The 18782-nt window shown below is 33.8% G+C and overlaps 1 protein-coding gene across 2 annotated transcripts in view; it reads right to left on the reverse strand.

The window, feature by feature from the left end:
- Positions 1-18782, reverse strand: part of LOC107554956 (mitochondrial inner membrane protease subunit 2-like) — a 93068-nt gene that overhangs the window by 67339 nt on the left and 6947 nt on the right. The gene's annotated exons all lie outside the window — the stretch shown is intronic.

Below are 18782 nucleotides of genomic sequence, written 5' to 3' on the forward strand. Positions count from 1 at the left end.
ATTTAAATCAATCCAATGTATAGAGAGTTGTGCAGAGAGTAAAGGAAATATATATATGATGATAAACTTTCTCTCTCTCTATGCATATACTGTACACTGAACAAAATTATAAACTCAACACTTTTGTTTTTGCCCCCATTTTTCATGAGCTGAACTCAAAGAGCTAAGACTCTTTCTATGTACACAAAAGGCCTATTTCTCTCAAATATAGAAGTGCTCACCAACACAGATTTAGACAGATTTGCGAACAATATTTGAGAGAAATAGGCCTTTTGTGTACATAGAAAAAGTCTTAGATCTTTGAGTTCAGCTCATGAAAAATGGGGGCAAAAACAAAAGTGTTGCATTTATAATTTTGTTCAGTGTATATGCACACACTGTATACAGACATTGGCAGATGTAAACATGTTACAATGATAGACAATGTAAAGAGACGCTGTAGTCACAGTTATGAATATGGGACAACTGATATAACTTCTTGTATTTTATATATACAATAAGCAGAATAATTGCAACAAAGTGAAAGTATGGTCAGAAAGCATGAAGCTCGCGGTGTCAGAATGCAGTCTGTCAATCAAGTCTAAATCAAGACACAACAAGATGTAACACATTATAACAACAACATCTCAGAAAGTCTGATGGCAGATAAAAGTAAACGATGAATGAATGAGTGTTTCTTGGAGATTATTGTGCATTAAAGGGGTGGTTGATTGCGATTTCCCTTTTTTAATGGTAGTTAGTGTGTAATGTTGCTGTTTGAGCATTAAAATTCGTCTTTTAAAATTCTGGCGGTGTAATGCCTACAAAAATGGCTCGTAGGGACTACAACAAGCTACTTCCCGGGTTCGTTACATCACAAACCCAGAAATTTACATAAACCCCGCCCCCGGGAACATGCAACAAATGGTGGCGAAGCCTTTAGAGAAGAGTTGTTGCCATGCCGTCAAAACTAGGGGTGCACGGAAAAATCTATTCATATATGAATCGCGATTCAGTCTTCTAGTGATTCTAATGGATTTACAAGTTTCAAAATCAATGTTCTAAAGCAGCGGTTCTTAATCCTGTTCCTCACGTCCCCTGCTCTGCTCACGCTCTGCATCTCTCTCTCTCTCTCGATCATCATCTCGTCAGCTCCAATAAACTGTTCCAAATTCCAATTATACACTTTATGTGTATAGACAGACAGATATTTTTCACATAGCTATGAGAAGCATTAAACATGGATGCGCGTACGGTTGCCGTGCTGTATTAAAGCTTTAATCAGGATAAAACCGTATATTAAAAGCTAACAGAAGCAGTAGCATTTACAAATAACAGCTTATCTAAATGTATCAGACAACAACAATCAAAAAACATACCATTAAGAGCCGTGCTTGCACAGGTTCTGCGCAATCCTCTTCACTAATATCCTCTGCGTCTCAATCGAGCTCAAATTGATAAGCAATATAGACGACACCATTGTTTACAATACAACCGGAGCACATGCTGTTGAGGTGAGGGGCGGGACGATTAGATGCGCACTGACAGTTTGGCCAATCACAACACACTGGGCTAGCTAACCAATCAGAGCCCAATGTGCATTTCTGAGGGAGGGGCTTCATAAAAACAGGAAGTCATCGGAGCGCTCAAATGAGAAGGGACAGAGTGTTGTAGAATAAAGGTAAGGTATGTGAAAAATAATGCATTTTTAAAAAATTTTTTAAACAAAGCATTAACACATTAACCCATAAACACAATCAAGCCTAGAAAAAAAAACAGTCAACCACCCCTTTAAAGAATGATCATGTGATTTTTACGTACGCCAGGTGACCTGTAAATGCGAAAAACTGTTTCCATTGCAGTTTTGCGCTAAATTTATTTTTTCCGAATTGCCTGAAAAACCACCTCATTTGGGTGTAAAAACGTTTTTGCGATATATGGGAGTTTTTACAAAATTGACGTGTTTCCATTAGGGGTATTTTCAATTTCAGTTTGTGCAATTTGAAGGGTACTGTTGAAGCTCATACAGTATTTAAAAAAATGTTACATACTACTGCTGCGCTATTATAACCTACATCAAACCAAGAGGAGGAGTAATTCAGCCCTCATCAAATCTTTTGGCAAGTCGAAAAAGTGGTACCGCAGCAGAGATGCCCGAGCACTAGCTTTTCACTCCAAAAACAAGAAACTGAGGCAGTAAGCAACTTTAATTTCATCTAAAACGCAATTAAGAGACTTTCTGTCCACAAAGATAATGCACTAATTAAATTCAATGCATGCAAAGTAATAAACATTTGAGATAATTCCATTGCCAAGGAAGACATTTGGAGTCCCAGCAGATGAAAAATGGCAATAAATAAATTACCCACCATTAAATATGTTTTGCATATTGACTAGAAATTAGGAAGTGAGCAGCGAGACACACACTGCGGTACAGATCTTCCCTCAACAGGTTACCCAGGCAACAACATGAGAGTTCAGATGGCTGAATGTGGAAGGAGTACAGAGTATAGATGCACTCATGCCTGACAAATGCAACACTAATGATACATTAGAAAGTCCAAACATCACATGTGGAGCACAATTCTACTGATTCAGTTTTCACTGAAAGATTTGAGGTGCGATGCTTACACACACCGTTCTTTTATTTATTTTTTTAGATTTTTTTTATTACAAAGTATATTACATTTCTATTTCATTTAACATAAAATGTAATGAGCTAAATAGGAGCTAAAATAAAAACGGCAAGTAGTGCTGAATCTCAAATATTTCTTATTAATTTGAAATAATTTAAACAATTGTATTAATTTAAAGTATAAAATAAAAAAAATCTGTAGTCACTTTCAGGTTTAAATTAGATAATGAACCCAAGATTTAATATAATATAATATAATATAAAAAATTAAATTAAATAATAAAATAAACAAATGTTAAATAATATAATATACAAATATAACAAATGTAATTATATTATATATAAATTATTAAATATTACATTACATTTATATTATCTTTAAATAATTGTTCATTTTTTAAATATAATATATAATACAATATAATAAATAAATAAATATAAAATACAATTTAATTAAAATTAAAATAAACAAATGTTAAATAATATAATATAATGTAATATAACATAATATGATTTACATTATTTTACATAGAATACAAATATAACGTACACATATATTATACAATACAATAAATAAATGAATATAAAATACCATTTAATTTAAATTAAAAACAAATGTTAAATAATATAATATAATTACGTAAGTTATATTTGTAATACACATCTATTTGTTTATATTTTACACATTATATATGATATAATATCATAAATCTAAAATAAAAATATTAAATAATAATAATATAATAATAATATAATATAATATATAATACAATAATAAAGAAAATGATATATAATATACACTGCTCAAAAAAATTAAAGTAACACTTTTTAATCAGAGTATAGCATCAAGTCAATTAAACTCCTGGGATATTGTAATACACATCTATTTGTTTATATTTTACACATTATATATGATATAATATCATAAATCTAAAATAAAAATATTAAATAATAATAATATAATATAATATATAATATAATAATAAAGAAAATGATATATAATATACACTGCTCAAAAAAATTAAAGTAACACTTTTTAATCAGAGTATAGCATCAAGTCAATTAAACTCCTGGGATACTGATCTGGGGTGCATTTCCCAAAAGCAACTATCGTCGCAAGTTCCGTCGTTACCAATAGAGTTCAATGGAACGAACCACCATAGTTAGCTAACAATGCTTTTTGGAAACGCACCCCTGGTCAGATAAGTAGCAGGGGGGTTGTTAATCAGTGTCAGCTGCTTTGGTGTTAATGAAATTAACAACAGGTGCACTAGATGGGCAATGAGATGACCCCCAAAACAGGAATGGTTTTACAGGTAGAGGCCACTGACATTTTTTTCCCCTACTCAACTTTTCGGACTGTTTTTCACTAGTTTTGCATTTGGCTAGGGTCAGTGTCACTACTGGTAGCATGAGGCGATACCTGGACCCTACAGAGGTGGCACAGGCAGCCCAACTCTTCCAGGATGGCGCATCAATACGTGCCATTGCCAGAAGGTCTACCAGCACAGTCTCAAGAGAATGGAGGAGATTCCAGGAGACAGGCAGTTACTCTAGGAGAGCTGGACAGGGCTGTAGGACCGGTATCTGCTCCTATGTGCAAGGAGGAACAGGATGAACACTGCCAGAGCCCTACAAAATGACCTCCAGCAAGCCACTGGTGTGAATGTCTCTGACCAAACAATCAGAAACAGACTTCATGAGGGTGGCCTGAGGGTCCGACGTCCTCTAGTGGGCCCTGTGCTCACTTCCCTAGCACCATGGAGCTCGATTGGCATTTGCCATTGAACACCAGAATTGCCAGGTCCGCCACTGGCGCCCTGTGCTTTTCACAGATGAGAGCAGGTTCACCCTGAGCACATGTGACAGATGTGAAAGGGTCTGGAGAAGCCGTAGAGAACGTTATGCAGGCCTGTAACATTGTTCAGCATGACTGCTTTGGTAGTGGGTCAGTGATGGTCTGGAGAGGCATATCCATGGAGGGACGCACACACCTCTACAGGCTAGACAATGGCACCCTGACTGTCATTAGGTATCGGGATGAAACCCTTGGACACATTGTCAGACCCTACGCTGGTGCAGTAGGTCCTGGGTTCCTCCTGGTGCACGACAATGCCCGGCCTCATGTGGCGAGAGTGTGCAGGCAGTTCCTGGAGGATGAAGGAATTGATACCATTGAATGGCCCCCATGCTCGCCTGACATAAAACCAATAGAACACCTCTGGGACATTATGTTTCGGTCCATCCGCCACCGCCAGGTTGCACCTCAGACTGTCCAGGAGCTCAGTGATGCCCTGGTCCAGATCTGGGAGGAAATACCCCAGGACACCATCCGTCGTCTCATTAGGAGCATGCCTCGATGTTGTCAGGCATGCATACAAGCACTTGGGGGCCGTACAAACTACTGAGTACCATTTTGAGTTGCTGCAATGAAATTTGAGCAAAATGGACTAGCCTGCTGCATCATTTTTCCACTTTGATTTTCGGGGTGTCTTTGACTTCAGCCCTCTGTAGGTTGATCATTTTCATTTCCATCAAACGATGTGGCATCCTTTCGCTCCTAACACATTACCCAGTCCATATCTGTATAGATATCCAGCATGATATTTTCCCCCATTGAGATAAGATGTTTTCAAAGTGTTCCTTTAATTTTTTTGAGCAGTGTATATGTCAATGCACAGAAAAAGTATTTATTTATATGGCATCTGCACAACACATTTTTGGACCCCACTGTCATAAGGATGATGATGGAAACCATCATGTCTGCTAAAATGCATGATCCCTCATTTAGCTTTCCAAATTTTGCCTCTCCTCCCAGGCTTGAGCTAAATATGGAAATGGGTTAACTCTACCTGGGGGGCCATTGTCACTGCTTCAGGCATTCAAATTAGGATGGCAAGTTGGCTAAATGTTCAGCACCACTTGTGGATAGGATTGCGGTCATGATTGCATAATGGAGCAGGTGGATTCTGTGGCTTCATTTGTTTCCATGGGGATCTTCAGCACTGCAAACAACAGCATGAGCGCCACGAGCCGCTGACACAACACGCCTTTAGCATGGAGAATCACTGGCGCCAAGAAATGACACCTGCCACTGGCATTAGCTCTAAGCAGAGACCACCTATAGACATAATGAATGCCAGAGCCCACAGGTGTGCGTCGGCTAATAACGCTTTATAAATATCTGGGTCTAGATGGCAGGAGAGCATTGTGCATTCTTAAGACTGCTTGAGAGTTGTATAGTTAATTTCTCTCTCGTACACACGGTCTTTTCAGTCAGGGCAGGATTGGAAAAAAAGGCTCTAAGCTATATTTGAGTGCAGAGAAAAATGTCTTTGGGAGTAAAAGAAACATCAATCTTTATCCAAGTCTCTGGGTAGGGAGCGTTTTTTTCTTCTGAGATAGCTGTGAGGTAATGACAGAAGAAGAGGGTGCAAACTCACACAGATAGAAAGTCTGCTGATGCACAAGAAAGACTCAATAACAAGCACTTAATGGCTGGACTTCTGAGATTAACACTTTTTTGTTTAGCTGCTGAATGCCTGATGAAGGTCACATGACCAAAACGTTTCAAACTACACCAGTGAGCAAAGTCTTTCTTCAGGGCTCAACCACTTTTCTGCTGGTTCAGTCAGACCAATAGAACAAAATGTAATTTTATGTATGTAATTTTATACCTATAGCCTATCAATATTTTCACTGTCCCCACAACCAAAAAAAAAAGAAAAAGAAAAAAGAGAGAGATAAAAAAAATATTGTAATATTTTAAATGCATTAGAAAAATATAATATTATAATATATATATATACTGTATATATATATATATATATATATATATATATATAACAGTATAATATATTAAAATCTAATTATAATATTATATATATAAACTCGTTAAATTACATGAAAAATGTTGTTAAAGTCCCCCTGTAGTCAAAAATTATATCCTTTAAAACTCATCTTCGATCATAAAAATTACACTTAATTTTTTTTTCTTGTGAAAATAATTTTCTCGTGTCTTAAAATAGCTTGAATGCAACTCTACACCCTAAATCTATGAATACGCAAATTAGCCCCGCCTCCACTCAGTCACACAGCCTCCTGAACTGTACTGAACTGTAGTAAACGCGATACAATGGCAATGGCAAGTGGAAATATTGGTTTAATTAAGCCATATGTGTTTGAACCAGAAATAAGCTGGTATGCTCAACGTAAGCAAGGAGACTGATGTCTAACTTCGTGAGATAACATTATCTGTTTGCGCTGGTAAGTACACGGATAATGACTGATAAAACTGTTTTTACTAGAGGACAACTACAGTGGATACTGTAACATTCGTTAAATTTACTTACTTGACGATGTTGTGTCCTCAAAATGCCTTGAAGACTCGAATGCAGCCAAGTTTGTTATTCCAATTCGCGCCCGCGATCATACACGTGTGACGTGCGGACGCCAATGCGGGAGAGGTGGGTCTGACTCCGGGCTACTTTTACACTGTTGCTGCAGGTTATTATTCAAGTTAGCGGTTCTAAATACAAATGAATAAGCGCTATCAGCACATGACATCGTGAAAACAGGGGGAAATATTAACAGTTGGCGAAACATCTACAGAAAAAAATATAACTGTTAATTACTGATTAACCTGGCTGCCTTCTCACAAGAACCCCTGCTTTGCAGCACAGTTCATGATATGCTAATGATACGATCCCTTGATGCGATTGGTTATTGAGTTTTGTGACGTAGCAAAACAAAGGCTGTTTCAAACCACTTTTCTGGGACTGCCTTTGGGAAACTTCAGAAAATACTCAGCATTGGTGTTGATAAATGGATTGGCACATGGTTTGTCTAAAAGCATATTAAAAACAACACAGACAAACAAACAACATAAAAAACTTGATTTTCACCACAGGGGGACTTTAAATTTCGAGAAAAAAAGTCAAAATAATATATTGAGAAGGTTAATTTCATCTCTTTGGAGAGGGTCAAACAGCGTCTGCAGTGGCGGAGGTCGTGAGTAATCCACACAGATGTAGCATATGATACGGTCGACTGGGTTCGAGTCTCGCTTTTCTTCCTTTTCTCATCACATATCACATCGGAAAAGTTGAAAACAACTGCCTAACGAGTGTTTAATAATAATGGATTAATTGGGTAGGTTTAGTGTTACTACAGTAAATCCATTGTAAATATTAATTTGTGGATTGAAAACTGATTGTTCCCGATCCCGCCCCCCATCTCTCTCCCACTTCGCTTTCTGTCAAGTCTACACTGCTCTTTACTAATAAAAATTCAAAATGCTGAAAATAAATCTTAAAAAAACAAAACATGTATGTGATCACTGATTGTAAGACGGGGCAAGTGTCACATTGTGTCTCACTGGACAGCACCATCCCACTAGACTTACTGTCGAGCCCTGTTCTTCTTCCTTCGTATTAATCTCAGAGCTTATGAAAATATGAATGGTCTCTAAACGCCCCAAATTTTCCAAACCAAAAGGTCTGAAAAGCACGGGAATGAATTTGGGAATTCATTAAAATCCCCGCTATCTCTCGGCCTTAACCTCTATTGTGGCCGTCTAAGAGCAGCCGGTAATTCCCCTAAAGAATATCTTTCTTATTAGAAGCTTAGCATGTTGACACGTTGTCTTAATCTGCCACGGCCGGCTCCCGGCTCCCTCGCGCTCATTAGCATGGCTCCTCTGAAACGCTGACCTCCCGAGTGTGACAGGGAATTTAATACCAGCCGCCATTGGGGAAATGAATTGTAACACTCCTGATACTGATAATAAAGTGAACAGTAGGTGAGCAGAGGAGCGCAAACGGCTGGAGCGGAGTGAATGGCTGTGACCTGACTGTAATGAGTCTTCTCCAACTGCTGAGGGACAGAAATACATTGCTGCCATGGCGACGGCTGCGCTGCATTGTGATGACACAGCTGTTTGTGCTCCGAAGCAAACGTGACTCGTGCGAGCGACTCCACAAACACTTTCACCAGGAGCAATGACTCGGCAGCGACTGCCGCTTTTTTCACCCCAGCTTTGATATGCAAACTATAGAATAACAAAAAGGTGAAAACCTTACAAAGCAGAACAAATCTTAAAATAACCTAGGATGTACATCTTCTGCAGCTTAAAAAAGGTTTTCAATAGCTATTCAAGAAATGTAACAATTCTATTCAATTTATATTCAAATACTGTACATTCAATTACATTTTAATCCAAATTGGATTATTAAAAATCTAATAAGAATAAATATTCAATAAAAAAATTTTTTTTTGTAAAAACCTAAATAGAATAAAAGTTAGATTTTTTTCAGTCTATATAAAAACTGAAGTTTAATTGAATTTAATATATTACTTAAAATTACTGCTGTCGAACGATTAATCGCATCTAAAATAAAAGTGTTTGTGTACATAAAATATGTGTATACTGTGTATATTTATTATGTATACTGTATATAAAGTTGACAGCAGTAGTTAAAATTAAATTCAGTTACATTTTAATCAAATTTGATTATTACAAATCTACTGAGAATAAATATTAAGTAATATTCAAATATAAAAAAGTAAAATAATGTATAATTTTTTAATCATAAAAACTGAACAGCTTTATTTAATTTAATTATAAATATTTAAATTACATTCGATTACATTTTAATCTAAATTGGATAATTAAAATTGTAATATAAATATTCATATTAATTAAAACTTAAAAATCAAAGAAAAAATACTAAATAGAATAAAAATTTATTTTTTTATATATAAAAACTGAAAAGTTTTATTCAATATAATTATTAATTAAAATTACATACAATTATATTTTCACTTAAATTTGATTTTCTAATGAGAATACATATTAAGTAAAACTTAAATAGAAAAAAAATTCTTCAATCTACATAAAAACTGAACTTTTATTTAATTTAATTATTAATTAAAATTACATTTAAATTTGATAATTAAAAGTTTAATATAAATATTAATATTAATTCAAACTTAAATATCAAAATAAAGACAAAAGAATAAATAGAATAAAAACATTTTCAATCTATATAAAAAGTAAATAATAGTATTTAAATGTTTTATTTAAAATTACATTCAGTTACATTTCATTCTAACTTTAATCATTAAATTCTAATTTAAAAATAAATATTAAGCTAAACTTAAATATCAAAGTAAAATACTAAAATATAATAATGTATTTTCAGTTAAATAAAAACTGAACATTTTAATTAATTCTTCATTAATTAAAATGACATTCAATTACATTTTAATCTAACTTTCATTAATAAAAACTAAAAGGAATATTAAATTATATACATTTCAAAATTAAGAAAAAAAATACTAAATAGGAATAATTTTTACTGTACTGATATTATATTATATTTCTAAATTAAACAATTTTTTTAAACAAATTTTGTATAGTATACAATATAATACAAATTTAAAATATTTAAAAAAAATTATATATGTAATATATAATAATATAAATGTAATGTAATATATATGTATCAAAGGAAGCAGAGAGAAAAAGGTATTAAGAATAAGTAAGCTGTTCGATACCCCTTGACATCTTTAAGACAAATTTCCCATCTGCTACATCCAGATCTTCCAGCTTTATTATGTCCTGAATATGTCAAGGGACTAACATCTCCCACTGACGTGGTCAGAGCACAGTTCATGCAGGAGACGCGGGGAACATACAATGCCAGTGCTAATTCATTTTAGAGGAGGCATCCTATCGGCGGTGAGTGCCAGGGAAGCCTCTTTGATGTTTGTCCAGAAAGAGATACCTGCTCCAATCACAGACTAAATATCTACAAGGCATGATGACAGACCACTAACAGCTATGTTTGCAACTATAGATATATTTACATGAGTGTGGCTAATGTAGTTTTCGGCTGAGATTAAAAATTATATAATAAATCACATTAAATAGGGCACTGCAGAAGTCTCTGTATTGTTAAGAGAAGCTCTTAGATGTAAAAACAGCTGCAGAGGTAGACCGTCTCCACAGCAACACATGCTTTAGATAATTACTCAAAAACAGTCAGTCGAATTAAAACACTGGGTTGATTTAGACTCATGTTAATAAAATAAAATTAGCCTATATTAGCCTATTTTTATTAGCCTATTTAGTCTATATAAAAATTTTATAATTAAAAAATTACATTAATTACATTTTATTTTAAATAATCACTAATAAAATAATACATTTTAATTAAAACATAAATATCAAAATAAAGAAAAAATACTATTGAAAATAAAAATAATTTTTCAATCTTTATAAAAACTCAAAACGAATTTAATTTGAATTAAAATTACATTCAATTACAGTTTAATCTAACTTAATAAGTTAAAAGTTACCAGTTTAATTTAAACTATTTATTAAAATCCAGATATAAAAATATATATTACGGAAAACGTAATTATCAAAATTTCCCATTTTTGACAGGACAAGATCAATGGTGTCATGCTCTTTCTCTTAATCAGCAGTGTTCTATTTGCATACATTCATTATTTAAAACATTTGTTTACAGGAGATGCAAGTTATTATTTTCTACTTTTCATATTGCATTAATTAAAATAATAGCCTATTAATTTAAGTTAAACGCGAATTGTTTTGAAAACGTTATTGTGTATGCATGAAACATTTTAAAAATGCAAGGGAAAAACTTTTCCATTTTTGACTACACCGTTGTCGTGTAAATGTAGCATAAAACTGCGAGACGCAACTCTCAGGAATGGTTTAAAACAAAAAGCGCAGCACAGAATGCCTACTCCGTTGTGTTATGTCAACTAAAGCGCGCAACGCTTGCCCCGCCTCCAGGGTCTTCTGATTGGTTCACTGTTTTGGAACTGACATTGATGAGCTCCGCTGCATGTAAAAGTTTAAATTCTTATAACGTGCCAAAACTTTTTATTTTAACGATAAAAATAATGATCAAAATAAAGAAAAAGTACTACAGAAAATAAAAAGAATAATTTTTCAATCTATATAAAAACTGAAAACTCATTTAATTTGAAATAAAATTACATTCAATTACAGTTTAATCTAATTTAATCAGTTAATAGTTAACCATTTCTAACAACAATCTAAAATGAATGATTAAAATCCAGATATAAATTAGGCAAAACTTAAGTATCAAAATAAAGAAAAATACTAAATAGAATAAAAAAATTCAATCAATATATAATAACTATCAATATATAACAAATTTAGATTTTTATTACTCAAAATTACATTCAATTGCATTTTAATCTTAATTATTAAAAATGTAACAAGAATGAAGTAAATAAAACAGTAGTAGTAATATTAATAATAATTATTATAATAATATATATGAAAGTAAAATAATAACAAGAAAATATACTAAATAGAATAGAAATAATTTTTTATTCATTTATATTATATTAGATGATACATATAATATTTATAAAAAATAAATAAATGGCTCATATCCAAATTCTATAGAATACTTATAATACTTTAATATGTAAAATAATAAATATAAAATATATAAAAAAATATATACAGTGGGGCAAAAAAGTATTTAGTCAGCCACCAATTGTGCAAGTTCTCCCACTTAAAAAGATGAGAGAGGCCTGTAATTTTCATCATAGGTATACCTCAACTATGAGAGACTGGCTAATTTTGTTTCTGGTGTCCTTTGACAGCTCTTTGGTCTTGGCCATGGTGGAGTTTGGAGTGTGACTGTTTGAGGTTGTGGACAGGTGTCTTTTATACTGATAACGAGTTCAAACAGATGCCATTAATACAGGTAACGAGTGGAGGACAGAGGAGCCTCTTAAAGAATAAGTTACAGGTCTGTGAGAGCCAGAAATCTTGCTTGTTTGTAGGTGACCAAATACTTATTTTACCGAGGAATTTACCAATTAATTCTTTAAAAATCCTACAATGTGATTTTCTGGATTTTTTTTCTCATTTTGTCTCTCATAGTTGAGGTAAACCTATGATGAAAATTACAGGCCTCTCTCATCTTTTTAAGGGGGAGAACTTGCACAATTGGTGGCTGACTAAATACTTTTTTGTCCCACTGTATATATTAAAAATGTTCTGCTACATCCAGATCTTCCAGCTTTATTATGTCCTGAACATGTCAAGGAATTATAAACTTAAACTAAACTAAATCAAATGAAACGTTTTAAATACAGTGTCATGCAATAAAGTCACAAGCGATCAAAGCTATTTCTTTCTACATTGACAGAGATTAAGGCTCAGAAAGTGCTCAAGGCACATTGGACACAAATGCTTCCAGCTAAGTGAACTTGGAAGAGCATCATTGTTTGCTTCTAAATCGCTGGAGGTTGAGTTGCTATACTGTTGGTTGCAAGCAGACATTCCTTGATTTCTATTTTTTCATATTCTCTGCATGCATTGCAGATTCAACAAACAAAGAGAACCATCAAATCCGGCACGCACAACTAACAAATGGAATAAATCATCTTTTACAAGTGCAGCCAAGGCTTTTCCGGCTAAGGATGATGGACGGTTGACCACAGATTTAATTGGTGAGGCTGTTCGGGGGAGAAAATGAGTTTCAGAGTTCCCTGGATGAACAGAGAGCACTTGTCTCCAGCTTCTGCAAATTAAACATCTGTGAGCGATTCCTTCACTGATAATTTCATTTTCTGGCCAAAAGGGGAAAGGTTCATCTTGCGGTTCAGACTAAAAGGAGAAAAATTACAATAACTATGATCAACTTTTTAAATATTTATAAGATCTCACTGCATAGGAAAATAGTTTCACGTTATTTAAAGGAATTCTAACTGTTTACATTTCCTTGAAACGGTCATTTCTAACTGCCCTGATGTGACAGTTATCATCTGAAGCCTGATTTACTGCCACAAATAGCCTCAAAGATAATGTCTCTGGTGAAGCAATGATGAGTTAAGGCACTCAAAAAACCAGAGGGCAATAAATGATACAAATCTATATGCCACAAAAATCAAGCTTCTCTGGACTGGCAATACACACCGCACAATAATGATATTAATCCTCATGCAGCTGAGTACAATACTGCAGGCTTGTGAAGTGGCCATCAGGATGTAAAGCAGGACAAAATTATGTTATCTATAAATGTAATATAGCTTATAGCTCCATAAGCCACATTTCTGCTACTGTTCAGGAAAAAAGGTATCATCTGGGGGAAAAAATATGGTAATAATCTTGTGGTGTTTTTTTGCTGGTTAAACTGGACAAAACTGAAAGCAAAAATGTAATTGTATATTTAAAATTATTGTTATTACTACTACTATTATCATCAAAACATAAGGTTTCATTAACACATGAAAGTTTATTGATTTAAAAGTAGGGATGCACCGATATGAAAATTTTGGCCGATACCGATAACCGATAATCCTTTTAAATTGCTATAATAGGTTGTTACTATTATTATTTTACCATTAATACATGAATAGTAACAGCATTAATAATAATAATAATAATATCATACATTTTTAATCTCTCTCTCTCTCTATAATAATAGTAAGAAGAAGAAAATAAGTTATTATTATTATTATTATTATTATTATTATTACTATCACTATCATTATATTGCCAAAGAGGTAGCATAAACGTATTTATACAAAGATAATTTCAATACTTGTACAATTTTTTTGCAGTTTTTATTAACAACAACAACAATAATAATATTAATTATTATTATTCAATTTCCAAAGAGGTAGCATAAACGTATTTACAGAAAGATAATTTCAACACTTGTACAATTGTTACAGTTTTTCGTATTCTTCTTGTTATTGTTAATAATAATAATAATATCATTAATAATATTATTATTACTATTAATAAAACATGATATATTATATATTAACATTACCCATGATAACTTTTCTGTGTTAATTAAATATTTTATCATTGGTATTTTATCAAACCCATGGTTATTAATAATAATAATACAATTCATATTTGTATCATATTTTTAAAACTGCGCAGAGCAATAATATAATTACACAAGGATAAATGCAACACTGGTCAGATTTAGTGTGTGGCAGTTCTGTCAACTGGCCTAAACCTCCCTCACACTGGTCCCGGACCTTCCTCAGTGTCCTTTTCTATAGTTTTCACATGCATTTTTTTAGAACCTAAAAAAAACCCCACACACAACCGGTTTCTAGACTAAAGAGACCCACCTACACTGAGTTTGCCACCATCATGTCACATTAACAACCAAGCAGGTTGTCTATGAATGCAGAAGCATGCTGCTATTAAAAGCACAGAAGCCTCGGTTCACCTCAAACCCTGAGCTGAATGCAAAATTTCCCGAATGCAGGTCGGGCTCCACGAAACCTCTCTGAGGACGCGTGAGCTGAACTGGTTTCCATGTAGATGGCTAATTACTCTCAACCCAATCCAGCCCCAATGAGATCCCATTATCTGCCCAGCACACTTCAAAGGGGCTCGGAAAAGAGTGGGAAAATTGACAGGCATGCTGTGAATCAATGGCCATTTATCTGCTCTTTTTGACCTCTATCAATGCTTCTAGTCAGAACAACTATTTTTATTTCCTACGTTTCCTTTGGTTATTTGTAAAATGTTTGGAAATTTTGTGCTACCGTTTCCTCTTAATCACAGATGCACAGGCCTGACTTTTGACCAAATAATGCTGTGTAAGAACTAGTTTTCAGATTGCTCTAAATGCCAATTCATAAAATCATCAAGTTTGTCCCGGTTTACACTGAAAGCATGACAAAATGTTTACTGTATGCATAAAACACCCTGACAGAACCTCTTCCCCATCGACTGCTGTCTGAAGATGAGGAATGTTCTCTAAATAAGATATTTTACTCTGTGGGCTCAGAGATCTCCTTAGACAACGTTTGAAATGAGTCCCAATTATATCTGCTTTTGATCCAAACAGCCAGAGGAAAACAAAACTCTTGCAACTGCATAAATACATTCAGATTGAACTGCACGCAGAAATGTCTGATTAGATTCCTGATTTGATTTAGACTGTTTTGTGCCAATTTACATGGTCATGTGATCTAAATAGGTTTAAACGTATGGTTAAGAAATATAAAAAACGTAAAAAGGAATAGCTCACTCAAAAATAAACATTCGGTCGTGCCAATATATATTCACCATCAGGTTGAATGTCACATGAAATATAGATATGTGATAAACTACTTTTGTTTGTTTGTTTTTTGTTTTTGCTTTTGAGCTTGACACGCAAGGTCACTATAAAAATATAGATAAAATTAAATATTAAATATATTGGGGGTGAGTGAATTATGACAGAATTCAGAAATGTTTGGTTGAACTATTCATATAAATATAAAATACAAAAATTATTGAATATATCGATATAAAAAAGAAAGAACCAGATTAATAATAATAAATGGATACAAGCTCAATTTGCTAGCTCATCTAAAATACTAGCATTTCCCTTGTCAATACATCACATTCCATTACAAAGTGTATAAAAGCCTAATGTTATATGGGCCTTGAATAAGCCTTAAACAATCAAAGTCAGGAGTGTTAGCATGCACTGCTACTGTAGCTTCTCCCTCAAAATAGTTTAACAAAGGATGAACATCATGCTCCCAGCGCAGTCAATTCCCAGCAGGGGAAGAGTGCCATCTTTGGGTAATGATAGAGTGAATCTGCCTTACCACACTCTGCCTTAATGCTATTCCAGTTGAAAAACTATAAATAAGACACTAAAACTTTGTGGTGTTTTGAAAACACTACTCTGTTTGTTTGAGAATTCTGCCCAGCCTGTCTTAGCAACAGTGGCTCAGCCAATGACGTGAGTTTGGGGGCAGAGCCATTGGTTTGTTTGACCAATGACAGACAGAGGCAGTGCTCTAAAAACCTTCTTGAGAACAGTCATTATTTTTGCTTCATTCAGCACTGCTAGTGGCACAAAATGACATAAAAAGGTAAGATGCTTTAAATTGAATGATTTAGTAACTGATAATGAATTGTTTGAATGTTTTTACTTCATTAATTCATGTTAAACTCTGATCAGGATACAGGCCAACAGAGTAATGGTTTAAATGTGATAAACATCCTGTGGCGGCATTATAATCATACATAAGTCCCTCAGTTTCACAGTATCAAAATCTAATTTGAACAGCTTACGGCGCTGAGCCCATCTACTGGTCTATCAAACATACAAAGCCAAAGAACACAGCAGGGTGAGTGTTTGATCGAGAAGTTGGACGAAATAAATACTTTCTTTCCCCCTGGTGCTTCAAAATACAGACCATACATAAAAGTGAAGAGAAGTTACCTAACTAGAGTTTAGATGATAGCCTCCGCAGGACCTGTGTCAAAAGGCCCTTGGTGTTGAGCACCACATTAAAGTATATCAGACGATTGCGTCCATACCAACTACTCGCGATGACAGTAGTGGGCTCATTATCCCGAGGAGGATTCCTCTTGAGTTAGTGTACTCAAAGCAGCTGGGTTTAAGGTCAAGGAGATCTGTGGCAGATTAGAGAGGGACCAGAATGGTCCAATTAGCAATTTTGAGTGCTACAAATGTCTTTATCTGGATGGAGAACATCTAAGTGGCAATTTTCTGAATGAATGTGCTATTTTTCACCAAGGATTTGAAAACCTGAGTGAATGTGAGGACTCAGTATGACACCCGTGAAACAGCAGAGGTCTGCAGGCTCAACCGTTTGACATAACAACAAAAACATCATATCTGTCAAATTTTCAACTAATAGACCGTCTTTTCAGAAATTTTAGACCATTTCATAGGATTTCGCCAGAGCTGAGATGCCAAAATTAAGATTTATGCTAGTATTGCATCAATTTCAGTCGACACAATAAGTCAATAAATATTTTGATGTTGCAGCAGATAACCAATAAGAGGCCTACAATCATTTTTTAAATAGAAAAAAAGGTGTGTAAATCAGCAATTTTATATGTTATATAAATTTAGGCATCACAACATTATAACTGAAAGTATGTTAAACAGGTTTTTATTTTGAGAAGACTGAAGATTATAGTCAACATTTGTATTAAATTATTAATAAAGTGAAATATACATATAAATATACAATATTATATTGTGCTATATGAGCAATAGATAAATTAATTTTGAGATTTGGTAAACATTACATTTAAATTATTAGCATCATTAAAGGTGAAGATTAAAAAAGATTAGAATTACATGTAAAGATCAAAATAATTTAAAGATTCAAATTAGATTACAAAATCCCTAATTAATCAATAATCAACAAATGCTTAAACATGCACCAATATTAAAATTCAAGCCAATTTTGATAAGCCGATAATAATTATTGTCATGGCCAATAACCGTTAAATGACCTATTTTAAAAATATAAGCTATTTTATTTAAATAAATTTAAACTAAAAGCAGTCATTTTAAATGCTACAAGTGACTTTTGGCATCACATCATGTACAGTATGATAAATGGATATGTATTTTGAGACTGGCTAAACATTACATTTACCAATGCTATTAAATTAGTAGTGTTTTTAAAGATGTCTAGACTTAAAGACTTTAAGTGATATTAGAAGATGGCCACATCATTGATACCAATAAATTCAAAAGATCTCTAATATTGCCTGTTAACCGATATATTGTGCATCCCTAACTGTATAGCATCCCTACTTTGCACCACACCACAACTACACACAATACAATAAAACGCAAAAAAAGTGTTTTTTCAGTCACTTGGTTTCTACAGTGTTGTGGCTCTGCCCACAGCGAAAGGTCATGTAGCATGAAATACGACTTAAATGCGGCTACTCACAGAACTGACACAATGTCCCCTCGGTGTGATGTCTTTATCTGGATGGAGAACATCTAAGTGGCAATTTTCTGAATGAATGTGCTATTTTTCACCAAGGATTTGAAAACCTGAGTGAATGTGAGGACTCGGTATGACACCCGTGAAACAGCAGAGGTCTGCAGGCTCAACCGTTTGACATAACAACAAAAACATCATATCTGTCAAAATTTCAACTAATAGACCGTCTTTTCAGAAATTTTAGACCATTTCATAGGATTTCGCCAGAGCTGAGATGCCAAAATTAAGATTTATGCTAGTATTGCATCAATTTCAGTCGACACAAGAAGTCAATAAATATTTTGATGTTGCAGCAGATAACCAATAAGAGGCCTACGATAATTTTTTTAAATAGAAAAAAAGG

The sequence above is a fragment of the Sinocyclocheilus grahami genome, unplaced genomic scaffold (genome assembly GCF_001515645.1).
Source record: "Sinocyclocheilus grahami isolate Dianchi unplaced genomic scaffold, SAMN03320097.WGS_v1.1 scaffold520.1, whole genome shotgun sequence".
NCBI lineage: Eukaryota > Metazoa > Chordata > Actinopteri > Cypriniformes > Cyprinidae > Sinocyclocheilus > Sinocyclocheilus grahami.